This window comes from Loxodonta africana, chromosome 16, assembly GCF_030014295.1.
Source record: "Loxodonta africana isolate mLoxAfr1 chromosome 16, mLoxAfr1.hap2, whole genome shotgun sequence".
NCBI classification, from domain to species: Eukaryota; Metazoa; Chordata; class Mammalia; order Proboscidea; family Elephantidae; genus Loxodonta; species Loxodonta africana.
This window is the reverse complement of record NC_087357.1, coordinates 73,740,161-73,763,759: the sequence shown is the minus strand read 5'-3', so window position 1 is coordinate 73,763,759 and position 23,599 is coordinate 73,740,161. Positions and strand designations below refer to the sequence as shown.

General features: G+C 43.9%; 2 protein-coding genes across 6 annotated transcripts in view; both read right to left on the bottom strand.

Annotated features, from left to right (window-relative positions):
• The window catches only part of LOC135227856 (leucine-rich melanocyte differentiation-associated protein-like), a 464,639-nt gene that overhangs the window by 407,003 nt on the left and 34,037 nt on the right, over positions 1–23,599 (bottom strand). The gene's annotated exons all lie outside the window — the stretch shown is intronic.
• The window catches only part of LRMDA (leucine rich melanocyte differentiation associated), a 1,290,642-nt gene that overhangs the window by 1,243,922 nt on the left and 23,121 nt on the right, over positions 1–23,599 (bottom strand). The window lies entirely within an intron of this gene.

The following is a 23,599-nucleotide window of genomic DNA, read 5'->3' as shown; positions in this document are numbered from 1 at the left end:
TTTCTTAAATGGGACAGGGCTCAGAAACCAGAGAATGAGGAAAGGGGGAGGCCACAGCAGTAGTGAAAGGGGCCATCATGGATAAGTGAAGTAATTAGAAAAGGAATAGTAATTACCACCAATATGAGAAGGAGGCCTGGAGGACAGGGAGCTCTGTCAAAGTCCATAATTCTTGCAAATGAGCAGCAGGGCTGGGTGACTCAAGTCCTCCCTCATGAATTATACAGGTGGCCTTGTACCATACACTCTAGGCACTGCTCCACCAAAAGGACCACGTGCGGTAGGGTGAGCAGAGCCCCAACTTATACAAATACACCTCATATCCCCAGGAGGTGGAAGCAGAAATGCAGCCTTCATGCCAGCAACTGGAATACTGTAGGGTTCACCCATGTGGGGACCTGGCTGAAGTGGGAGGCTCCCAGGAACAGAAAAGGTAGATGGGCAATCCTGCACAGAGAATTAGGGGAAAGAGGCATTGAACAGGTAGATGTCTGATACGTGGAGATAGAAGGAAGAGCTTTCCTAGGAGAGGGAACAACATAAACAAAGACCAAAAGGTGGGAAAAACAAGGCAAACTGAGTCAGTTCATTTGGCTGGAACTTAGGAAAAGAGGGGAGTTCCGGGATGACGCAAACCGTTAAGTGCTGGACTACCAACATAAAGGTTGGCTGTATAAACCCACCCAGAGGCACTTCAGGAGAAAGGCCTGGTGATCTGCTTCTGAAAGGTCACAGCCTTGAAAACACTAGGAGTTCAGTTCTACTCTGCACACTTGGGGTCGCCATGAGTTGGAATCTGGTAAGAAAAGAGGAACTAAGCTAGAAAAGCCACTGGAAGGCTAAGACTGGTCCTGATTCTATAGGCACTAGTTTCTGAGCAGAAACAACTCAGGCCGGTTTGCACCTCAGGACAATTCCTGCTTCTTAGCAGGGTTTGGAGGAGAGGAGAGATGGGTACAGGCAAAGTAATTAAGAGACTTTAGCAATCATTAAGGGCATGAGAATGTGAACTCAGATTTGAACCTGGGTGATTGGGGAGGATGGCTGTACCATTAACCAAGATAAAGGAGACAAGAACAAATTTGGGGAGGAAGCATTTGAAATCTGGTTTGGATGGGCTGAGTTTGCACATATTTGGGGTAGGTTGGCAGAGTAGAATCCACCCTTCACCTCTCTGCCTCCCCTGAGCTAATGATACTACATCCCCTCACCTAGCTTGAGTCCTCATAAGTGGAAACACCCCATCACATCTATTCCTATTTGGGCCCCATATTCACAAGCAGTTTGTTCTTTTTTTAATTAACATAATCTAATGCCACTACAACCAACCAACTTAACCCTAGAGTGATGGTCTTGAAACAGAAACCCAGTAAAAAAAGTAGGAACAAGATGTGAATCACGCCACTTCAAATTCAGATCCCTGGCACCTACCATTTCCATTCTAATGGGCCAGAGTAGAGAATCTCTGGTGAAGCTGCCGGAACATTCTAATGTTGGCAAATTGTGAAAGTTCAAGCAAGAGTCAACCATGGGGTGGGAGGCGGGGGGGTGGCGCTCTTAGAATGTTGTGGTCTTGGACTGCTTAAGAAAAATATAGTCAAAAATCACTCTCAACACCCACGCCTTCTTTCAGAAGAAGAAAAACATTAAAAAGCACTGCCTACTGGGAAAGAGTTGTATAAATCATTTTATTTCATGCTCCATCATTTACTCAGCATAGACTTAAGTGACACCTCCCGATTAGGTTTAATATTAAGCCCGCAAGAGCACCACAAACCTTATTGTCAGAGAAAGTTCCATTTCTCTCCAAGCCTGATGGGTGACTATTGTAATGTAAAACCTTGGGATTTAAATAACACAAGCAGATTCTATTATGAGAAGAAAGGTTTATATTTTGGAGTCTTTTTACTTCAAAGGAGCCCAGATACCAAACCATGAATTACCTGAAACAATGGGATTCAAAGATCAGCCCTTGGCCAGTTTCTTTAGGAAAAGACCACTTTACTTGACGAAGAAGCAGTGCTTGGTGATCCAATTATCTCCCTGAAACAGTCCCAGGTTCTCAAAATTAACACTAGTTAGGAACACTGGAGAAGGGACAAGGCCTGGCTCACCTTAGAACTGCCCCTGATTCCTACACTTCTCTATCCACACCTGGGCTCCATGTTCCTCCCCTTCCCTGGGGCACTGGCTCCCACTGACCAAGATCAAAATACTCAACACTCACCTTAATCTCCAGAGAGATCCTGTCAAAGGGCCTTGAGGCTCATAAAAGGATTATCTCTCAGAAACAGAAAGGAAGCATTAGGACCGGAAGTAGAAACCCAACGAGTCATAAAATCAAAAATCCCACCGCCATTGAGTTAATTCTGACTCAGGGCAACCCTATGGGACAGAGCACAAATGCCTCACAGGGTTCCCAAGGCTGTAATCTTTACAGAAGCAGACTGCCACATCTTTCTTCAGCAGAGCAGCTAGTGGGTTTGAATCACCAACCTTTCCATTACCAGTCAAGTGCTTAACTAAGAGCTGCCCACACGGCCCTCCCATTAGGTCTCCATCCCGGGAGCGGTGCTGCTCTCCAAGCGCAAGGAAGACAGAGGTCCCCAGGCTGCAGAAAATTCCACTGCCTCAAGCACCTTGCTTGACATGCCCCATAGCTTTACATTAAAATATTAGTTCCCTTGCTTGACTGCCCCACTGCCTTATATTAACATCCTAGTTCCCCTTTCCTTATTTCCTTAGCTGCTGCCCAAAACTAGAGGACATCAAAAGAAACTGGTTTAGGTGCCATGTGGACATTCTGGATAACCTTTTAAGTCATTAAGTACCTCATACACAGTAATTTCCCCACCTCTGGGTGGAGTTTAACCATCATTTTCTGAACATGCAATGCATGAAGTTATATGTAAACCCCATTGCACCTGTGTAGTGTGATTAAGAAAATGTTGCTGATGTAACTTGTATGAACTTCCTCCTTGAAAACCCCATAAAAATAACCTTCCCTCTAGCCCTCGCTGAGCAGTCTTGGAGGCAGCAGCCCCAACTGTTCCTTTCCTTGTGCAACAAAATAAAGGTGACTTTCTAACGTCCCACGTTAGTCTCTCGTTTATTGGCTGAGATGAGTTGCAATGAGCAGAACCTGGGGTTTCCACCTGGCAAAAAACAACAGGGGAGTCTCACTCTGATGCCCCAAGAGGATATTTATAGTCTCTCAAGAGTGTTCAATGTTTTTGAATACTACTATGTGCACAGTGGTTAAGAGCTATGGCTGCTAACCAAAATGTCAGCAGTTCAAATTCACAGCTGCTCACTGGAAACCCTATGGGGCAGTTCTACTCTGTCTTACAGGGTCACTATGAGTCAGAATTGACTCAACAGCAACAGGCTTGGTTTTCTTGGTTTATATGCCAGAGGAGTCCCTGGGTGGTATAAATGGTTAACATGCTCAGCTGCTAACCAAGGAGGTTCAAGTCCACCCTGAGATGCCTCAGAAGAAAGTCCTGTCAATCTACCCCCCAAAATCAGTCACCGAAAACCCTATGGAGCATATTTCAACCTGACACATCGGGGGTTGCCATGAGTCAGAATCAACTCTACAGCTGCTGGGACGTGCTAGGTGCCGTGCTAGAGACAAAACAACTAATTTCTCCCCTCAATGAGAACACAGTCTGGTGGGGAGTGTTAAAAAGCTAAATGTGCAGAAAAACACCAAAAATTAATGTAACAGAAAATATTTATTGTGAGTAAATACAATCTGGTTTGAATAAGGCAGCGTCAACCCAAAGGGGGCAGGTGCTCCAAAATGGGGATAGTGAAAGCAGGTTATACAGGCAGGGTCTGGGCAGGGCAGTCGCCTGAGGCTCACTGTAAATTCCTTCCCTGTTGGTTTCTCAGCATGTGCAGGGCTTCAGGGTCAGTCAGTTGTAAAAAACGGAGTCATTAAGGACATGTCATATATCCCAAAACATAGCTTCCAGGCAGACCTGGAGTTCCTGCTTCTCAAAAATGGCTGCACGTAGATGATTCTCCAAAAAAGCCCAATGCCTAAGGTAAAACAGTCTCCGTTGCGCAGCTTAAAAAGAAAACCACTGCTTCAAGTCGATTCCGACTCATAGAAACCCTACAGGACAGAGTAGAACTGCCCCATAGGGTTCCTAAGGAGGAGCTGGTGGATTTGAAGTGCCGACCTTTTGGTTACGAGCTGAGTTCTTAACCACTGTACCACTAAACTGGTTACTAGGCTATTATTCGGGAAAACCAGTTCCTTAGAGGCTCAAGGTTCAAAAGGACACCTAAGGGCAAACGGCTTGGGTGGGCCACCCGAACTCCATGGACCCAGAAATCTGGATTTCAGGTGTAATTAAAGTGGTTTCTCAGGATATAGCACCATCGCCTTATGACACATACCACTAAAGATGGGTGCCAAATGTTAGGGCAGAACAATCAGGAATAATTTCCTGTAGGAAATGACAATGGTCATATAGAGGATCATGCCTCTAGACCATGTTTATCAAATTAATCAACTACTGTGGCACACATACATGAATACAGGAGCATTACCATCCAATTGAAGGGATAAGATCCCAGGAAGTAGAACAAAATAGTATTACAATGGGGGGCTCAGGATATATCCCACTCTAAGTACCCTCCAAGAAGGTCTAAGGAAACTGCCCTTGTGTCAAAATCACCTGACAGAGGGTCTATTGTACTAGCAAGTCTGATCCATATCCAAAAAGGCTGACTAAGTACAAAGTCCTGCCTGCCCTACTTCCTCTATATGATTCCTTATCCTGCCACCAGGTTTTTCTTCATTAATCACAGGAAGCCTTGATTTCAAGAGAATTATAGGTAAGGAATCACCTAACCATCCTGGAGATGGCAGTAAGTGGGAGGAACACTGTATGAAACCACGTTTTCCAGCTGTATGAAACACAAGAGCAAGGGGATGTTCTCTAAGGCAGCGGTTTCCAGATGTGGTCCCCCGGTCAGCAACGTGAGCATCATATAGGAAGTCTGTAGAAATGCAAGCTCCTGGGCCCCACCCCAGACCTAGTAAATCTGAAACTCAGTGGAGGGGAGCCCAAGAATCTGCATTTCCAACAAATTCCCCAGTGATGCCACTAGCCCAGGAACTGTACACGTTGAGAACCACTGCTCTAAGGGGCAGTTTCCTTGGCGGGGAGGTAATGATCATGACGACACAAATAACCACCAAACCTGTTGCTGTTGAGTCGATTCCGACCCATAGCAACCCTATAGGACAGAGCAGAACTGCCCCACACGGTTTAAGAAGCGCCTGGTGGATTGGAACTGCTGACCTTTTGGCTAGCAGCTGTAGCTCTTAACCATTATACCACCAGAGCTTCCCAGCAGCTGCTAAACACTTACTAAGCAGTTACATAAGCCAGAATCTACTCAACGGCAATGGGCTTGGTTTTTTGGTTTTTATAAGCCAGGTACTATATTAAGTATCACCTAATTTAATCCTCAACAACCAGCATTTTACAGACGAGAAAACTAAGCCACAGAAAGGTTAAGCAACTTACCGGACATCACAGCAGCAAACGGTGGAGCTGAGATTTGAAGTGGTCTGCATTCTAGGAAAAAGGCACAGCAACCCACTTCCGAAGAGCGGTCGGTGCAAACCCTACGGACCTGAAACCGACCATGGGGATGGCACAGCACCGGGCAGCTCTTCCTTCTGCTGTGCAGAAAGTCGCCATGAGCAGGAGGCCAACTCCAAGGCAGCTAACAAGTGTGTCTTCAGGGCCCACACTCACGTCTCTCAGCTGGTTTACTGACTACTCCGCCTCCAAATGTAGCCTGCTGAGCCCCTGCGTAGAGATTACTACGCAAGTTGGCACTGGAGGCTCTGAGAAACCCCGCCGTGGAGAAAGCGTTTAACTTTGGAAACCCAGCATTTCCAAACACACTTATTTTGAGTAACACTTATAATCATGCCTTTGTAGAACGCTCGTCTCCACTATTCTTTTAGCTCTCCAGCACGTGAGCCTCTGCAGCTTTCCTCCCTAACACACCAGGGCGTGTTACACTGGTCCCCTGCAGAAAGCTGCGGATTGAGCCCCACCTTGGAGTACACCTTTGGTTCAGCTCCCACTTCGGCAGAACCCTTGGTCAGACCACACTTTCGAACACACCCCTCGTCCAGCCCCCTCTTCGGTACACACTTCTGGTCTGGCCCCCACTTTGGCATTCACCCCCGGTCGGGCCCCCACTTTGGCATTCACCCCCGGTCGGGCCCCCACTTTGGCATTCACCCCCGGTCGGGCCCCCACTTTGGCATTCACCCCCGGTCGGGCCCCCACTTTGGTATTCACCCCGGTAAAGTCACCATGTTGCTACATACCTCTGATTTGACCTTCATTTTGGTTTACACCAGTCTCATCTCTCTACCCGAGAACTAAGTAGCAGCAAGAGGTCAAAAGACTGCCACAGCTTCCCAGTGTGATGGTAAAACAACTCTCTCTAGGTTCCTTGTGAGAGGTGTGCAAAATCCAGACCAAACCCCACGTAGTTAAACATGGCCTGACACCCAAAGCTAAAAAGGGTAGCAACACAAACTCCACTTCTTGCCAAAGCCCACTAAGCCTTGACCTCAAAAGTTCAGATCATTCAACTTTCAGGTCTTACCACACTTACCTCCCCACACACTGTGAAAACCTTAGCTAGAAAGGCAAACTGAAGGATGGAGACAAGGAACAGATGTGGGACTTTGCTCTAGCTCAGGGCAGAGGGCAGCTTCATGATATTATTCCCTCCTCTCCACCTCTTGTCAATGCCTGGCCCTTGCCAACTGCCAAGATCACTGTTTGAAATTAAAAGCACACACCACATGCACGACTGACTAAATTTTTCCTTCCTGATTCAGCAGTGCATAGGAGGAATTATCACCCCCCCTCCACAAAGGAACTGTGCAACAAGTCAACTCAACAAGCATTTAATGAGCACCTACTATGTATCTTGCACTGAAGTGGCTAACACTGAGGGGAACGAATAGGAAGTTAAGGAAATAGGTCCCTGCCGTTAAGGAGTTTGCCACTTACATGGCTCTCATCTTGCCCTACCTCGGAATACTTTGGGCAAACTATTTAACGTCTCCACTGTAAGGTAAGGATAATAAACCCAACCTCAAAGGGTTGTTAGGAGGATTAAATGAGACAAGAATGGAAGAGTGCCTGGAATATAATGGACACATGAATGTTAGGCCCCCTTACCTTTTCCTTATCCAGTTTTGGGGAGATGAGAATTCATATGACAGCCTATAATTTAGCATCAGGTTGAAAGGCATGGGGTTTCAGGGAGTTTGGAGGCAAGTAGAGATCCACACTGACAGATGGGACTAGAGGTTATAGATGTTGAGTTGAGGCTTAAAGGCTACACAGAGTTGTGTAGAGAAGATTTGGGGGAGGAGGAAATAGGGAGGATTCCAGGTAAAGAGAATGGATTTGGGACTAGGGGATAAAATGGCCAAGTTGGTGGAGAAAGGAGACCAGCCTAACGAGATGGTGTTGGCTCTTCCTGACAAAGTGGGTGCAATGAGGAGTCTCCAAAGGGTCCAGCGAAAAAGCCCAACTTGAGGCCGAAGAAGTCAAGATCTCCTTCCATGAATCTTTCCTGAGGTAGGGAGACATGTTCCCCAAACAACCTGGAGACCCCTACAATGCTACATTTGGATACTGGGTTACATCTGTGCTGTCCCTTTGCAGGGCAGGAGGGGGTCTCAGAACTCTCCAGTCAATTTCCAACATCAAAGAAATTAGATATAAACATTCAATATTTCAGGGACTGCTTTACATTAGAGTACATCAGCATGGAGAGAAAAATCATGTGGTCATTTAAAAAGATTATCATGAATACTATAGAAACATAGAAAAAATGCTTTTGACATGTTAAGTGAAAAACAGCAGAACTCAAAACAATGTGTATACCATTATCGAGGGCATGGTTCTAATACTGAGTCTGCAATGGACAAGCTGTGAGACCTTCGACAGGTTTTACCTCAGTTTCCTTGAAGATAAAAGAAAGATAATAAAAACTACCTTACAAGGTTGTTAAAAGTTTTAAATGCCTGGCACACAGATTAAGTCCAACTCCCCTTATTCCTGCAGTATATGCAGGGTAAGACATGGCTCTCAGGGTAAAGTTAATGTGTGTTTCTTTTTGATGTGTCAGAAGGCATTATGCAAAAGTGAACACAGAAGGTAACTTTCTTGAAGCCAGGAACTGTCTCGCTCACTGCTACGTCCTCAGAACTCAATAAATGCAGAATTAAGGTGATGGGAGTATGGGTGGTTTATCAGTTTGTCGTATATGCGGGCTTGTGTATTGCCGTGATGCTGGAAGCTATGCCACTGGTATTCAAACACCAGCAAGGTCACCCATGGCGGACAGGCTTCAGCTTGAAGAGGAATGGCATTGCATTCATGATCAAAAAAAGAACATTTCAAGGTCTATCCTCAAGTACAATGCTGTCGGTTATAGCATGATATCCATACACCTACCAGGAAGAACAGTTACTACGAATAATATTCAAATTTATGCACCAATCACTAAGGCCAGAGATGAAGAAATTGAAGATTTCTTCAACTTCTGCAGTTTGAAAATGATCGAACACGCAATCACGATGCACTGATAATTACTGACTATTGGAATGTGAAAGCTGGAAACAGAGAAGAATCAGTAGTTGGAAAATAAGGCCCTGGGGACAGAAATGAAGCCAGAGATAGCATGACAGAATTTTGTAAGACCAACGACGTCTTCATTGTAAATACCTTTTTTCAAGAACATAAATGGCGACTACACACGTGGACCATGCCAGACAGAATACACAAGAATCAAACCAACTATATCTGTGGAAAGAGACGATAGAAAAGCTTGATATCATCAGTCAGAACTAGAACTAGGCCAGGGCCGAATATGGAACACACCATCAATTGCTCATATGTAAGTTCAAGCTGAAGCTGAAGAAAATTAGAACAAGTCCACGAGAGCCAAAGTACTACCTTGAGTATATCCCACATGAATTTGGAGACCATCTCAAGAATAGATTTGACACGTTGAACAGTAATGACTGAAGACCAGATGAGTTGTGGAATGACATCGAGGACATCATACATGAAGAAAGCAAGAGGTCATTAAAAAGAAAGAAAAGACTAAAATGATGCCAAAATGATGTTAGAAGAGAGTCTGAAACTTCCTCTTGAATATCAAGTAGCTAAAGCAAATGGAAAAAATGATGAAGTAAAAGAGCTGAAGGGAAGATTTCAAAGGATGGCTCCAGAAGACAAAGTAAAGTATTATAACGACATGTGCAACAACCTGGAGTTAGAAAATCAAAAGGGAAGAACACACTTGGTGTTTCTCAAGCTGAAAGAAATGAAGAAAAAATTCCAGCCTCGAGTTGCACTATCGAAGCATTCTGCAGGGAAAAATATCAAACAATGCAGGAAGCATCAAAAAAAGATGGAAGGAATACATACAGTCACTAAACAAAAGAGAATTGGTCAACATTCAACCAAGTCAGGAGGTACCATATGATCAGGAACCGACAGTACCAAAGGAAGAGGTCCAGGCTGCACTGAAGGCACTGGCAAAAAAAAAGGCTCCAGGAATTGTCAGAATACCAACTGAGATGTTTCAACAACTATGCCAAGAAATTTGGAAGACAGCTACCTGGACAACCGGCTGGAAGAGATCCATATCTGTACTCATTCCAAAGAAAGGTGATTCAACAGAATATAGAAACTATTGAACAATATCATTAATACCACACACAAGTAAAATTTTGCTGAAAATCTTTCAAAAGCGGTTGCTAGCAGTACATTAACAGTGAACTGCCAGAAATTCATGCTGGATTCTGAAAGAGGACATGGAACGAGAGATATCATTGCTGATGTCAGATGGATCCTGGCTGAAAGCAGAGAACACCAAAAACATGTTTACCTGTTTTATTGACTCTGCAAAGACATTCAACTGTGTGAATCATAACAAATTATGGGTAACATTTCAAAGAACAGGAATTCCAGAACACTTAATTGTGCTCATGAGAAACGTGTATATAGATCAAGACACAGTCGTTCCAACAGAGCAAGGGTATACTGCATGGTTTAAGGTCAGGAAAGGTGTGCAACAGGGTCATTTCCTTTCACCATACTTATTCAATCTGTATGCTGAGCAAATAATCCAAGAAGGTGGACTCTATGAAGAAGAACAGGGCATCAGAATTGGAGGAAGACTCATTAATAACCCTTGATATGCAGATGACAAAACCTTGGTTGCTGGAAGTGAAGAGGACTTGAAGCACTTACTGATGAAGATCAGAGACCACAGCCTTCAGTATGGATTACACCTCAACACAAAGAAAACAAAAATCATCACAACTGGACCAATTAGTAACATCATGATAAATGGAGAATACACTGAAGTTGTCAAGGATTTCATTTTACTTGGACCCACAATCAATGCCCATGGAAGCAGCAGGCAAGAAATCAAACAACGCATTGCATTGGACAAATCTGCTGCAAAAGACCTAAAGTGTTAAAAAGCAAAGATGTCACCTTGAAGACTAAGATGCACCTGATCACCTCATATGCACGTGAAAGCTGGACAATGAATAAGGAAGACTGAAGAATTGACACCTTTGAGTTATGGTGTTCAAGAAGAATACTGAATAATACCATGGACTGCCAAAAGAAACAACAAATCTATCTTGGAAGAAGTGCAGCCAGAATGCTCCTTAGAAGCAAGGATGACGAGACTACCTCTCACATACTTTGGACATGTTATTAGGAGGGACCAGTCCCTGGAGAAGGACATCATGCTTGGTAAAGTAGAGGGCCATTGAAAAAGTGGAAGACCCTCAACAAGATGGGTTGACACAATGGCTGCAACAATGGGCTCAAGCACAACAAGGATTGTGAGGATGGCGCAGGACCGGGCAGTGTTGTACACAGGGTCGCTATGAGCCGGAACTGACTTGATGGCATCTAACAACCACTAATCTACAGTTGTTAAAGATGAAGTTAGGAAATATCTATCTCTAACAAACACAAAGGAGGCATTGGTAATTGAGTGGTAGAGCTCTCATCTTCTATGCGTCAGACTAAGGTTTGATTCCCAGCCAATGTACCTCATATGCAGCCACTATTCATCTGTCAGTGGAGGCTTGAGTGTTGCTATGATGCTGAACATGTTTCAGTGGAGCTTCCAGACTAAGACAGACTAGGAAGAAAGGTCTGACTATCTACTTCCAAAAATCAGCCAGTGAAAACCCTATGGACCACAATGGTTCAATCTACAAGCTATCATGGGGATGATGCAGGACCAGCCCGTGTTTAGTTCCATTGTGCATGGGTCACCATAAGTCGAGGGCCCACTTGACAGCAATTAACAACAACAACAGACACCAAGGGGGGTAAGACTGTGATCTGGCCATTTCTTCTCTCTGGATACCAATTTCATTGTTTAAGGCAGAGAGCCCAGGAGCAAGCATCTGCAAGCTAACAAACTGCCCAACAGCATCTCTGCACCATGCATGTGCACTGGGGCCAGGGCTGGGATTCAACAGGAAGGCCTGCCAGGGCGGAGCTGAATCCTTCCAGGAGTGAAAAAGCAGGGCAGGCCCGGGTCTGTGCCAGCTAGGCTAGCACTGAGGCCTGAAGACATCCTAATCATCACCCACCACGTGACTGACTCTTCTCCAAAGGGGGAAACTCCCCAAGCTCATGTACAAAAACAAACTTTTGTTTGTTTTCTGCCTTTTCATTTTTTCCAGAGAGATTTATACCAAGGTTTCCCAAAAGCTAAAAAAGGAGAATTCAGAGAGGAGGGAAGGGGTTTGCAATGCGAGAGATTAGTGGCAAACACGAGGAAGTCTGATTTGGCAGGGAGTGTTTCCTTTCTGTGATGAATGCACGTTCTGGAATCTCTTCAAGTGGACAATCACGAGGGCTGCCTCAGACTGACGGCCCCTAGGAGGAAGAAACCCACTCTGCAAAGAAGCCAGCTCCAAGCCACAGAGCCCATTCTGGCACTGGGGAACTCTCCACAGGAGGATAATCACCCGCACCACAGCCAACCCAACCAACTACCTGCTCCACACATCACCTCCCCCCATGACATCCCTGAAGGATACCCCAAATTTCCTCTTCCTAAAGGCTGAAACACGTTCAAAAACATTTTTGTCCTTCACTTTAACATTTTGATCTTTGTTGAAATGCAAATACATGTAAGATAGTTAGAATCCATTCAATCAACTCAACTTTAACATGAGTTTCTGACCTGGTCCTCAAGACAGTTTTGATGGAAGCAGAGGAAAAGCAGGAAGGCACCGAAGGCTTGAAGAAGTAAGGTAGTATTATTAAACGGGAGAGGTAAACAAAGAACTGGGAATCTGGGGCCACTGAGGACAACCTCTGAGGCTCCTCCATGTTGCTAAGATTAGGGCTCCTACCCTGCAAGTGACATGTCACAGCACACAACAAAGAGAACACTGCCTCATATCCAAGCAACGTCAGGATCTGAACCTTGTCTGAAACTCAAAGTGCAGTGCCCAGAAGGCTATGTACCCATATACCCCATGCTGGATCTCTCACCCCACTCCAATCTCCGGGTTCTTCCCCTGAACCAGCAGAGCAACAACCCCTTGACCCCTCAGCAAAAGTGGAGTACTTTTCTGCAACTCCAAGAAAAGCAGACAAGTCACTGGCTCTCACTCATCCTGCCATCCTCCTCCATCACCCACCACTTGAGCACACATGGATGGCAACCTAATCCACCCACAAACACACACATACATGGACACCATGTCAGACAGGGATGCAATCAAAGTCATCAGAAAGAGGTTAGGGGGGATAGGAGGAGGGGGATACAGAAAGCAGCTCTGGGTTCAGACTGGGCTCAGGCTCTCTGAACCTCTTGGCTCCAAAAGGCAACAAGGCCTTTGTTGGGTTGGCAGTAGAAGAGTTAAGGCAAATAACTAAAGGCACTTCAATTGCCAATGGTCCCCCCAGTGATTCACTGTTTCTTTATTGCAACATGCTCACCATAAAAGCCATTTTCCTCTCGCAGGATCTGCTTGGGCAACATGTGATGTCATCATAAATCATCTTTTTTTTTTTTTTTTCCTTTAAAATGTCAGCAGATTTCTTGGAGTTTCTAAAAAGCCAAGAGAGCCAGCACCATCTCCCAGCTTTGGCACGGAAACCCATTTTCTTTCCCAAGACGTCTGTCTTCACTTTTTCCCCTTGCTCTCCCGTAGGAACTCTGCAGAGATAAAGCCTTGAAGAGTACAGAAAGTCATAGAAAGCATTTACGAAAAAAGCTTTCCTTTCTACCCTTTCCAAATGCAGGCCTTTTCTCTCGCTCCCTTTTTTCCTCTCGTCCTATTTTGGTGCACTTCCAGGGGAAGTGAATGTATAGCAAGCACTTTTAAACAAGGTCTAATACAATCCATGCCTCCAAGACACGGATGCCATTAATCAGAACGAAGGCTTTGTATGAGAGAGGCCACAAGCTGGACGGGCGCCATGGACCAGTACTGCAGACTAGGGCCCCTACCTCTCCTCACCCCTCCATTGGATTTGACGTCCATTCTTCCCACCCTACCCTTACCCAAACCCTGTGCCCAACACTACTCCAAAGACCTGTAAAAACCTTCTACCACAGGAAAAAAGAAAAAAAAAAAGTTTCCTTTCATTCCAAGATCATTGGAAAAATAAAATAATTACCATCACTTTAAATGCAGATCCTCAAAAGCAAAAGAAAAACCCTAACCAACTTTGACCTACAAGAACTTGTAGGGCCATGGCAAAGAGAACTCTAACCTTATGCTGACAGGTGTTTGTGTGGTCACACGGGTATCTCCTAAGGCAAATGTACGTCTAGAAGGCCTCCTTCCAGAAAGATCTCTGTGGTTAGACACTGTAGCTGCCCTGTCCCTACATGCAATGATCACACAGTAACACCTCACCAGAAATAAAGATGATGCCAGATTCCTACCAATCCTTTTTCTACACCTTTGGTCCACACCCAACGATCTCCCCATCCTACCCCCACGCCCACCCCCACAAATAGGATCGAGTTAACTAATAACAACTGAAAGCAAATGAATTTATATATAGGGGAGATCAACAACCATATGATGTAGTTTTGGGCTATTACAAATGGTCGTAAGCACCCTCGCAGCTCTCCCCTAAAACCAAACCCTCACGCCTGGTCCAAGATATCCGATGTTCCACCGTGCACATTTGATCTATTAGGATTAATCACTGGAGATCTGCAGATACCCAATGGGGATCTTTATACTGCTGTCAAATCCTGGTGGTGTGGTAGTGAAGTGCTACAGCTGCTAACCAAAAGGTCAACAGTTCGAATCCACCAGGTGCTCCTTGGAAACCCTACGGGGCATTCTACCCCATCCTATAGGATCGCTATGAGTGGGAATTGACTTGATGGCAATGGGTTTGGTTTTTTTGGTCATCAGCCATTTATAATAAGATTTGGGCAAATCTGCTGCAAAAGACTTTAAAGTGTTAAAAAGCAAAGATGTCACCTTGAAGATTAAGGTGTGCCTGACCCAAGCCATGGTGTTTTCAACCAGCTCATTCGCACGTGAAAGCTGGACAATGAATAAGGAAGACTGAAGAACTGATGCCTTTGAATTATGGTGTTGGCAAAGAATATTGAATATACCATGGACTGCCAAAAGAAACAACAAATCTGTCTTAGAAGAAGTACAGCCAGAATGGTCCTTAGAAGCAAGGATAGCAAGACTACGTCTCATATAATTTGGACACGTTATCAGGAGGGATCAGTCCCTGGAGAAGGACACCATGCTTGGTAGAGAGTCAGTGAAAAAGAGGAAGATCCTCAACAAGATGGATCGACACAGTGGCTGCAACAATGGGCTCAAGCATAACAACAATTGTGAGGATGGCGGAGGACCAGGCATTGTTTTTGTTCTGTTGCACAAAGGGTTGCTATGCGTCAAAACTGACTCAACATCACCTGACAACAATAATAAATAAATACCAGGTACATCTGTAGGGAAAAAAGAGAGGAGAAATGAGGACCACCATACAACAATAGGAATCAAGGCAGATGAAGAACTTTGTAGCCTTGACATCTGGCATAGAGCTACCTCTGATTACCACAATTTATTGAAGCGTAGGGGTCTTTCAGGAAGCCATGGAAGTACGTGCTCGATGCCAATGAACTGGTCACACCCTTTGTTCCTTCCTCCTCTTATTACCCTGAATGATCACAGTCCTTTGTCTTGAAGAAAGAAGGTAAAAGTGGGGAAAATCTAGGAGAGAAAAAAGAGGTAGAAGAGGTGAGGAAAACAGGAAGCACAGAGTACAGGAGTCTCACTAAGTCTTCCACCCCCCCCCCCAAGTGCATTTCAAACACCTAGGACAGAGCCTAACACAACTTATTGCTGGGTGCCATGCAGCTAATTCTGACTTATAGCGACCCAATGTAACAGAGGAGAACTGCTCTATAAGGTTTTCTTGGCTATAATCCTTACGGAAGCTGATCGCCAGGTCTTCCTCCTGCATAGCCACTGGGTGGGTTCAGACCGCCAACCTTTCGGTTAACAGCCGTGCACTTAGCTGTTATGTCACCAGGGCATTCACTATGTGTTGGCCACTAGGGGCCAAATACTGCCCTTGTCAAGAAATGTCAAGTGGAGAAGCTACCCACCAAGGTGAGCCAAGCTGATTCACCCTTCCCTGCTGTTGCTCACGCTGTCCCTTCTCCTTGGAATGTCCTTCCTCATCCCACTCATCTTTTCAGATTCAACTCAGACTACTCCAGGAAACCTTCCCCACTGCTCCCAGGATGGACCAACCGCCACTGCTTCACGTCATAGTTCCTTGTGCACACCTCAAGATTTTGCCCACATTGCTGGATTGTATTTACCTATTTCTACAAATGTCTCCTCTACCAGGATGTTAATCATCTTTGTATCTTCAATACCCAGCCCTCCACCTGGCACATGGCAAGCATTTGGTAACTGTTGAATAAATTGGTGGAGACACTAAAAGAAAAGCAAAATCAACAACTAAGCCTAATTATTTGTTTTGCTTTTTGTTTGATTTTTGTCTTTTCTTTCCTTTTTTTTTAGAGAGATTTATGCCAGGGTTTCCCAAAAGCTACAAAAGGAGATTCCAGAGAGGAAGGAATAGTTTAGAATTGGGAAAGATTGGAGGCAAGTATGAGAAAGGCCAATTTGACAGGGGTGTTCCCTTTCTGTGATGAAGACACTTTCTGGAATCTATACCCAGGGCTGGGCCACACCATCCAAGCTGGAGAATACTGGAGAGGGGGTAGAGCAGAGACTCACTCAGCCAAGGCAACCCAAACCCCCTCAGCTCTGGGAGGGAATGAGCCCCAGCCCCTTTATCAGTCCCCGATGGCTGCACAGCTGGCAAGGGTAGTTTGCGGTGCTTCCATGGGATAAAAAAGACACTGTTGAGAAGAAACGTTCACGCTTGCAGAACAGCCAGGAGTGACGCAAAACAGCCAGCTCCCAGAGCATCCAGAAAAAGCAGACAGCAATTTAAGGAAGTTGCCAAATCAAAGAAAAAAGGTTCCATCAAGGCTTCGAGATGGGAGGGGAATGAAAACCTGTCCCCAAATAAAGCCAAATACTCAAGGCAACAACCCTCCAAATCCTCTCACGTCCGATGCTTTATTACTACCTTTTGTAATCTCTCAGCCTCGCTTCTGGAAAGTTTCAAAGTCACCACCAACCAACCCTTCCCGACGCACAATGGCATTTAATAATTGCTTACGGTTCTCGCCTGGGAAGCCAAGCAAGCACCCACAATTCATTACACGTGTGACCTTTTGAGCCCTCAGCCCCCAAATGATTTTCACTCACTTTAATCTGGGTTCGATTCAAAACAGATCTGCTGTCAGCAGCCTGAATTCTGTAGCCCCATAGATGGGCAGCGCCTAGGGCTAATCTTTTAGTGCCATAATCATAAAATGCAGCACTTCCCCAGCTGTTTTCACCCAAATAGCCAGGAAAAGGGGTGAGCAGGGTGTGGAAAATGATAAATTATGAACTCCAAAGCAGTATTTCATTAAGCCAGGCTGGACGCTAAAGCTTCAGCTGTGGTCTCTGCAATTGCAAGGTCATTTTATGAAAATCCAAACTTAGGGGAATTCTGAAGTCTCCGCAGTTCACAGGGGAGCCCACCACCATGTGCCAGATCGAGGGGGAAGAGGAAAGCAGCGGTCGCCATGACATTCTTTTTTTAAACCATGGCCGCTTTATAGTTTTGCAACGTGACACAAAGCGTGCTCAACAGGTCTACAAATGCACTGTATTAGCCTAAATTTAGTGAGTGTTAATTGAAATCAGAGCTGCAGTCGTTACCACCGACATGTTTCTAAACACTACCCAATAAATTTTTGTCTGTTTCAGATTCTCCCTGACAGCTGGCAATGAAAAACCAAGAGAGGGCACGTAAAATGGTCTTCTTATGTACCTAGCCCCCTAGTATGCATGCAGAAGGACGTCTGGGTGTGGGTCTGGGCTATGTCTGCACACACAGACATGTGTATGGATAAACACAAAATAGAATTGCATGCCTTGCCCATTTTTAGAAGGTGAACAGGGAGACATGTGCAAGGACACACACATACACTCGTTGCACGCTGACAACTTCCTTTTTATTAATGTGCCTCCACAGAAAGTAAAATGGGCCTCTTTCAACGTGACTAAAACGTTTTACTTTATGTGGAAATGGGTTTATGGTGCAGCTTATGTGCCTCTTTTAGATGGGCCTTTTCCTCTTTCTCTTTCCCTCCATCTGTCCCTTCCTTTCTCTCCCTCCCTTTCTCTCTCTGGTTTGCCTCAACCCCTTCAGGTAAGCCTTGTTTTAATTTAAAAAACAAAATTAAAATTTCCTCCAGAACAGAACATTTAAGGGTCAGCCAGGAAGATGTCTGCAGCACACAAAATTTGAAAGAAGGCAGGGGCATAGGGGAAGGAGGGAAAGTGTGGAAAAAGAACCCTAGGCCTTCCTGAATTCCCTCAGAAAAGCACCAGTTTCACCCTCCCAATTACTCATTAGTTCATTATTAGTTTATGTGAAGATAAGAAAGGTGGCTTTGTGCTCCCGAGTCATGGTTCTAACTGAAATGGAAAAGGCCGAGAGAGTCTGGCCTTGAGGCTCCACATATTTTGCCCTTCCTTGATCCTCTGATGAATAATTTGAGGACTTCCCCAGGTCCTGGAACTATTGTCTAACTTTGCCAGGGGTCTATTCCATCCGAACTTAAACACTGTAGTCAGCTTCCACAGGCACTGGGCCAGGAGGAACCTTGGAGGCAAATATGTTTACCAAAGACTCATGACACCAAAGGACTCTGTTTTAGCCCCAGCAGCAGATCACCATACAAATTTTTTTCCACATATATCCCATCAATCTGATTATTCAAATGAGTAGTAACTAAGGAGCCCGGCTGCTCCACTTGGAAAATTCTCCTTCTCTCTCTCTCACACGTATCCTTTCCCCCAATTTTGCTACATACGTGTCCCTAAGCATACAGCTGGCACATGTGTACTCACACCCCACACATATAAAACTGGTGCCCTTCCCCACTCAGATGTATGTTTACAAAAATACACAACTCCTGCAGACACACACAGGCCCTTCCCTGACTACACAATGCCAACCCCTTCAGAGAAGGCAGGGTGCCTTTGACTTGAGAGGCCTGTTTCCCTGCCACATAACCCGTTGCCGCTGAGTGGATTCCGACTCATAGCGACTCTATAGAACAGAGTAAAACTGCCTCATAGGGTTTATAAGGAGGAGCTGATGGATTCGAACTGCCAACCATTTGGTTAGCAACCAAGCTCTTAACCACCCCACTGCAGAAAAATAGGTGGATCCAGGTCCCTTTTGAACAGTCTAGAAACAATTCTACAAAAGAAATAATTTCTTGGTGTAGAAATCACCCAGAATAGTCTAGTCCATGCCAGCTTCCAAAGACTTCCTTCTTCTCATAATCCCACACTAAGGAGCCCCTCAGAGGGTCTGTTGGAAGAATGAATTCAATTCCTTGATACTCAAGGTGAGTCTGCAAAGCAGCCAGTGGGCATCACCTGGGAACAGGTTAGAAATGCAGATTCTCAGGCCCCATCCCAGACCCACGGAATCAGACACTGCACTCTAACAAGATTGCCAGGTGGTTCGTGTGCACATTCACGTTTGGGAAGTACTTCTCCAGTGCCCAACCATCTTCTATTCAAGACACGGCCAGCTGAGGCTGCCCTGTCAGCCCTAAATGCCCAGCCTCCCACCTTGGACTAAAGCAGACAGAAGAGGGTACAGGGCATTCCTCCACCAGCCGACTTCCTACCTCCTCTCTCACGCTGAGACGCCCCCTCTTCTCTTACCAGCAATAACCTGAGTTAACAACAGAGCCTCAGGTGTCCAGAACTCTCCTGCATCTCCAAACCCACCAGGAGCTTGGCGATACTAACAGTTTTCTCCCTGCTAATTGTCTCATCACTCCACAACTGCTGCTCTTTATTTCATTATGCTTCTCATCAGTCTCAGATAGGAATATAACCAAAAAAGAAATTGGAGAGGACCGATTTCAATATTTCAAAACGCATGCAAATCAACACCCAGAATCCTACCTGGAGTGTTTTTATGGAGACAATTCTAAGCCTGTCTGAGAGATGACCTTATAATAAATAAACTCATATCTTGCAAAGGTAGGTTTTCTCCCCACCTGATAAAGCTAATTATACCAGCACAACATAACATTTTCCTAAGTGCCTGATAACCTCATCCTGTTACTCAGGAAATATTATTTTTAAATAGGTGTGATAGATACAAACTGAAACACTTGGATTTCAATTCCAGCCCCAATTCCCGGATCCCCTCTCTGAGTAATTTAAGGACTTCCTCCAGATAGTTTTTCATATTCTTTTAACTGACATTTTATCTTTATACAGTATCTCACAGAATGAGCACGCACTGAGACAATGACAGCCAAGAAGGCCTGTCATTTCTCATTCCGACAAAGACAGATGTCTTACACTGGCTTATGCCAATAATAGATCCAACAAAAAACAAAAGAGACTACACCTGCCGCGGATGTAAAGGCACCAATTCACATTTGTGACACTCATTTGTCAATTAACAGATTTCTTCCATTGTTGACACACGAGACTTAAAAGATGTGGGCTCGAATGTGATGAATTAAAAAAGACAGATGAGTAAGCTATGAGCTGCAAAGTAATGCTATAATGTGCTTTAGATATGAATATCAACTGACACCCCTGACAGGCCATACAAGGTTTTATTTCATTTTGCACTGTATCCAGGCTTCATACTTTGTCTTCTTTGTTCGCTTTTCATCAAGCTCCTAACATCTCATTCTGACAGCCACAGACATTTAAGGCACTTTCGTTTCAAATGCAAGTTAGCGTACTTGATTTGTCATTAAAATGCAAAACGATTGCCCTTGCAGGTAAATGTAGGTATGCTTAAGAGGTTGGATCTGCACAGGAAAAGCTGCAAATAATTTGAGTTCCTTGCTTTAACAAGCCTACCTGCCTAGAGGGCCCCACCAGACACCATCTTAGGTAAAGGCTTGTCCTGAGGGGCCTCAGGACACCCAGTCCCAGCAGGGACAGGACAACTTTTGGATTCATGGAGTAACAAGGCCCAAACGAAGAACAGCTTTCTCCTCCCCACAGTCCTGCTGGGCCTCTGAGATGTTCAGCACGTCTTCGAGTTTACCTTTACTGCATTTGAACCAGTGTAGACACATACAAGCATTTGGTCTGTAAAGGGGAAAAATAAGAAAATCCCAAAGTCCATTAAAAAAACTTCTAGAGCTAACAGAAGAATTTAGCACAGTTGCAAGGTACAAGATAAACAAACAAAAATCAGTGGGGTTTCTATACACCGGCAATAAACCCATTGCCACTGAGTCAATTCTAACTCATAGTGACCCTATAGGACACGGCAGAACTGCCCCATAGGGTTTTCAAGGAGCGCCCAGTAGATGTGAACTGCTGACCTTTCGGTTAGCAGCCATAGCTCTTAACCACTACACCACCAGGGTTTCCACACCAGCAATGAGAAATCTGAAAGGGAAATTAGGGAAACAATTTCACTCGTAGCATCTAAGAGAATAAAATACCTAGGAATAAATCTAGTCAGGGACGTGAAGGAACTGCACAATGAAAACTTTAAAACACAGCTGAAAGAAATTCAAGAAGACTTAAACAAATGGAAAGATGTTACACGTTCATGGATTGGAAGACTTAATATTGTTAAGATACCAAGACTACCCAAAGCAATCTATAGATTCAATGCAATCCTGATCAAAATTCCAACAGCCTTCTTTAAAAAAATAAACTAATTCTCAACTTTTTATGGAATGGCAAGAGGCCCCGAATAGCTAAAGGAATGTTGAAACAGAAGAACAAAGCAGGAGGACTCATACTTCCTAATTATAAAACATACCATAAAAAAAACAAAACCAAACCCAGTGCTGACAAGTCAATTGGAAACACTGGTGGTGTAGTGGTTAAGTGCTATGGCTGCTGACCAAAGGGTCAGCAGTTTGAATCCACCAGGCACTCCTCGGACACTCTATGGGGTGGTTCTACTCTGTCCTATAGGGTTGCTCTGAGTCAGAATCGACTCAACGGCAACGGGGTTTTTTTGTTGTTTTTTGGTAACGGGGTTTTTTTTGTTGTTGTTTTTGTTTTTTTGGTTTATACAGCTACAGTAATCAAAACAGCCTGGTACTGGTATAACAATAGACACACAGACCAATGGGACAGAACTGGAGAGTCCAGAAAAAAAAGCCACACATCTATGGTCAACTGATTTTTGACAAGTGTGCTAAGCCCATTCAATGGCAAAAGAAGAAATCTCTTCAATAAATGCGTTTGGGAAAATTGGATTTCCATATGCAGAATAATGAAACAGGACCCATGCCTCATACCATACACAAAAACAATTCAAAATGGATTATAGACCTAAATGTGCAAACTAAAACCATAAAATTCTTAGAAGAAAATGCAGGGGCAACTATGTCAGGCCTAGCTTTTTAAAAATGGATTAACTAATATAATAAAAAAATACAAACAGCAAAAGACAAAATAAATTAATGGAGCCTCATAAAAATTAAAGACTTTTGTTCATCAAAACACTTTACCAAAAAAGTGAATAGACAAGTTACTAAATGGAAGAATATCTTTGGAAACCATATATCTGATAAGAATCTAATAATCAAAATATATATATAAAACTTTGACAACAAAAAGACAAATAACCCAATCATAAAATAGGCAAAGGACTTGAATAGACATTTCACCAGAGGATATTCAAATGGCCACCAAAACACATGAAAAGATGCTCAGCGTCATTAGCCATGAGAGATGCAAATCAAAGTCACAATGTGATACCATTTCACTCCCACTAAGTGGCTAAAGACAAAAAAAAAAAAAAAAAAGGAAAAGAATAAATGCTAGCAAGGATGTGGAGAAATTGGAACACATATCTATTGTTGGTGGGAATGCAAAATGGTACAGCCATTGTGGAAAACTGTGCGATGGTTCCTCAAAAAACTAAAAATAGAACTACCATAAAAAAATTGACCCATCAATTCTACTCCTAGGTATATACCCAAAAGACTTGAAAGTAGAGACTCAAAAAGAGACTGTACACCAATGTTCATTGCAACACTATTTACAATAGCCAAAAAGTGGATACAGCCTAAATGCCCATCAACAGAAGAAAGGATAAACAAAATGTGGTACATACATACAATGGAATACTACTCAGCCAGTAGAAGAAATGAAGTCTTGATACGTGCTACAGTATGGATGGAGCTTGCAGACATTATGCTGAGTGAAATAAGCCAATCACAAACGGACAAATATCCTATGACCTCACTTACATAAAAAGACAAAAAAAGGCAAGTATACAGAGACGAAAGTTTATTAGTGGTTACCAGGGGCAGGAGGGGAGGGGAAGAGGAGGGTTAACAATGATGGAAAATCTCATTAACAGTAGGGTTGCTACAGCCAATTATTATAAAAGCTGATAATAAGTTGTACACCTGTAAAAAGCTTAGATTAGATAGGAACCTTAGAGGGCAGTGAGTTGATGTTAATGAAGGAGGAACAACTCAGAAAACAAAGGTGAGAGTGGTTGCACAACTCAAAGAATGTAATCAATGTCACAAAATTGAACATACAGAAAATGTTGAATTAGTGTGTTTTGCTACATATATTCTCAACAATAAAACAAATTATTAAAAAAGGAGAAAAAAATGGTACAACCACTTTGGAAATCTATCTGGCGTTATCTTAAGCAGTTAGAAATAGAACTACCATACAACCCAGAAATCCCACTCCTCGGAATATACCCTAGAGATACAAGAGCCTTCATACAAACAGATATATGCACACCCATGTTTATTGCAGCTCTGTTTACAATAGCAAAAAGTTGGAAGCAACCAAGGTGTCCATCAACGGGTGAATGGGTAAATAAATTGTGGTATATTCACACAATGGAATACTACG